This window comes from Lygodium microphyllum, chromosome 23 (genome assembly GCF_053477565.2).
Source record: "Lygodium microphyllum isolate KBCC chromosome 23, Lygodium_microphyllum_v1.1.10, whole genome shotgun sequence".
NCBI lineage: Eukaryota > Viridiplantae > Streptophyta > Polypodiopsida > Schizaeales > Lygodiaceae > Lygodium > Lygodium microphyllum.
Genome location: NC_141157.1, coordinates 21,237,082 through 21,240,535, shown reverse-complemented (window position 1 = coordinate 21,240,535; position 3,454 = coordinate 21,237,082).

Here is a 3,454-nt window from a genome sequence, read left to right as displayed (position 1 = left end):
ATGTCTAAGCTATGCATATGCCTTTTGGCATGCTAGAGCTAGATGACCATTAATACATATAGTTATTCATGCAATAAAGTTAATTGTGTAAACAAGAAAATAATGTGAAACTAGTTTTTAACCAATCATCAATTCATATGCTAACTAACATGGATTGTTTTTTAGCAATTATAACTAGCATGGGACTGAGTGACTATTAGTTTAAACCAAATTCATTTGGTAACCATGTCCCACAAGCAACCAAGTCTTCAACATAAGATTATTCTATTGTAATTCCCTAATATGGGCAAATGGATTCCCTAGTTATGTGACCTATAAATCCCTAATTCATACCTCTGATGCCATGAGAAGTATGGAAAGAAGCTGGAAAGCATCCATATTCACAAAAAGAACTATTCTAAATTGAAATTAACCTAACATATAATGCCAAGAAATATGGAAACTAAGCAAAAAATACTGGACATGGCCATGCCATGGAGAAATTCTTCCTTTAATCCATGACATAATGGAGATATGGTTGCTACCCAAACACAAGAGACAACAAATACTAACACTAGTGTTAAGCTAAATGTACTTGATACTTTGTCAAATGAGCCAAAAAGTATTTACAATGGCAAAAAGGCCCCCTTTTATACTTCTAATGGAATTCTCTAAATCACTCTTCCTTTTTAAACAATTTTCTTCCATCCAATTTAGTCATGGAACCCTGAAATAATCTTTGACTATCATTTTTCATTTATTACAGGCTATCCCCTCCTAAAGTAGCTTTGTCCTCAAATGTTGGATCATGGAACTAATAGAACCAAAGGAACCCCATATAAACTAAATCATAAGGAATTTTGTTGAATGGAATCATGGATGGTGAAGTATCTCCCATGAAATGAAGAGTCACAAATGCGGCAATCTACAAAAAATCCAAAACAAGGCTACAAGAGCGAAAATGGCCATAACTTTGGATATACTCCTCCAAATAAGTCGAATAAGGTGTCTAAAGATAGAAGAAACTCCGTAGTACTCATCTAGGGCATAGAATTCAAATTTTGAAGAAGTTAGAACAATTATTTTCAATGCAAAATTTTAATATAGAGTCTTGTTTTTCCTATCCTACTATCAAGAATCTTCTTGAAGACGCCATGGAAAGTTACCCAAATAAGTGGATGGCTACCAAATAGACTCTTGCAATTGTAAACCCTTCCATTTGATGAGATATTCTACAAGAGAATAGTTGCAAAGAACATTCTTACACTTCTTAATAATATTTTTTGGTTTATAAATTATTAACATATCCTCATCAACGAGTAGTAGCAACTCCTCAACCACTTGAATTTTAGGTCCAACATATTTCTTCAACTGAGAAACATGAAAGACATCATTTATAAATATAGCAAAGGGTAGTTGAAGCCTATATGCAAGATCTCCAACTCTTTGAAGCACTTGGTATGGACCATAAAAGTGGTGGGCTAACTTATTGTGACCTCCTTTGAGTGATACATAATGAGAATTTAGTACTTTTAAAACTACCCAATATCCCACTTGAAACTCCACATGCCTTCTCTTATCATCCACATAAGACTTCATTATGCCTTGGGCCTTTCAAATATTGTCTTGACATTGCTTCATAAAAAACTCCATGTGCTTATTTTTATCTTTTTCTTGAGGATTAACATCATAACACTATATTAGGGAGTTTGGAAATTTTCATATACTTTGGAAATTTATAGGATGGTGAATATTTGGTCACATGGTCAAACTGTTACCCCCTTCCTTGAAGATGAAACTTTTTCTGGATATTATATAGATTATATTACCAAGTTCCATCTTCATAAAAATGATTAAGATTTAGCCACATGGTCAAATCTTTATTTCTAATTTGAGAGTGGAACTTGGGAAACTCCAAAATTCTCTAATATAGTGTTTCATCATGAGATAATGCTGAGGGTACTTGGACTTTATATCCATAAAACCTTCAAATGGAGACATCCCAATGCCAAAATGATGAGTATTATTCTTCAGCAAGGTGAAGCCAATGATCCTAACTAGACTTCATATCATGGCAATAGTGTGTCAAATAAACTTCAAGCCATTTATTCACTCTCTTTGTCTATCCATTTGTTTGAGGATAATAGATGGTGTTAGGAGTGAGGACTATGCCCATTGAGTTAAACAAACTCTTTCAAAAGCTTCGCATATACTTGGAATCTCTATCAAAAATAACCTTCATGGGCATATCATGCAATTAAGAAAACCCATCCATAAATTTCATTGCTTGGCTGAATATTGGGTCTTAGTGGGAAGGAAATGAGCTAATTTTGTAGGATGGTCAACAATCACAAAGATATTATTCCAATCATCTTTAGTAGTTGGAAGCCCTATCATGAAATCCATGGATATATGAGTCCATTTGCTATGTGGGAATGGGAAAAAGATATAATAATCTACCAAGTAAAAGAGAAGAATCCTTATTTTGTTGATACTATGAGCATTAAGAAACAAAATCCTTCACATTTTTCCAAAGCACTTTCCAATAAAAACTCTTATGAACCTTATCAAATGTCTTAAAAATGCCAAAATACCCTACCATTGGAGAAGAATGGTGCCATTTCTTGATGGCGTGGAGTATTGCTAACATTTCCTATTCATAATCACATAGATTTCTCTCCTTCTCACAACTTTTTTCTTTCATAAGCAATCATTCCATCGACATGAACCGAAATAGCCCTAATGCCTCAACCACTTGCATAAGCACAAATGGTAAAATATTTTGAAAAGTTTGGACAAACCAAGATAGGTGCTGAAATGAGTAAGGTATTTAGCTCATTGAAGCTCCTCCCTACTATGGCATCCCAAAAGAATGCTTATTTCCTTAACATGTTGGTAATAGGTGCTACAACATGAGTGTCGTTCTTGATAAACCGATGATAGAAAGAAGAGAGTCCAAGAAATCCCCTCAATGAAGTGGTGTTGGTTGAAGTAGGCTAATCCTTTACACATTAAACATTCTTGGGATCCATTGTAATATGCTTCTTTTGCTAACAATATGGCCTAAATACTCCACCTCCTTTGCCATAAAATTGCACTTGAACTCTTCTAAAAATTATCTATGCTACCTCAAGAGCTCAAATGCTTCTCTAGCATGCTTCAAGTGATCCTCCTTATTCTTGCTATAAATCAAGATATCATCGAAAAATAGAATGAGTGTTTTGTAAAGCAAAGGCTATAGTATTTTATTCATCAAAGCCTAGAAAGTAGCAAAAGCATTAGATAACCCAAAAATGGTAGAGACCCTTGTCCATGTGAAAATTATCTTGTGCTCATCCCCTTCATTCAAATCTCATGATAACTTGAATGAATATCAATCTTGGTAAACATTTTAGCATCTTTGAGTTCATCCTATAGATTATCTATGTGAGAAATGGGGTATTTGTTGTTAATAGTACACTTATTGAGATCCCTA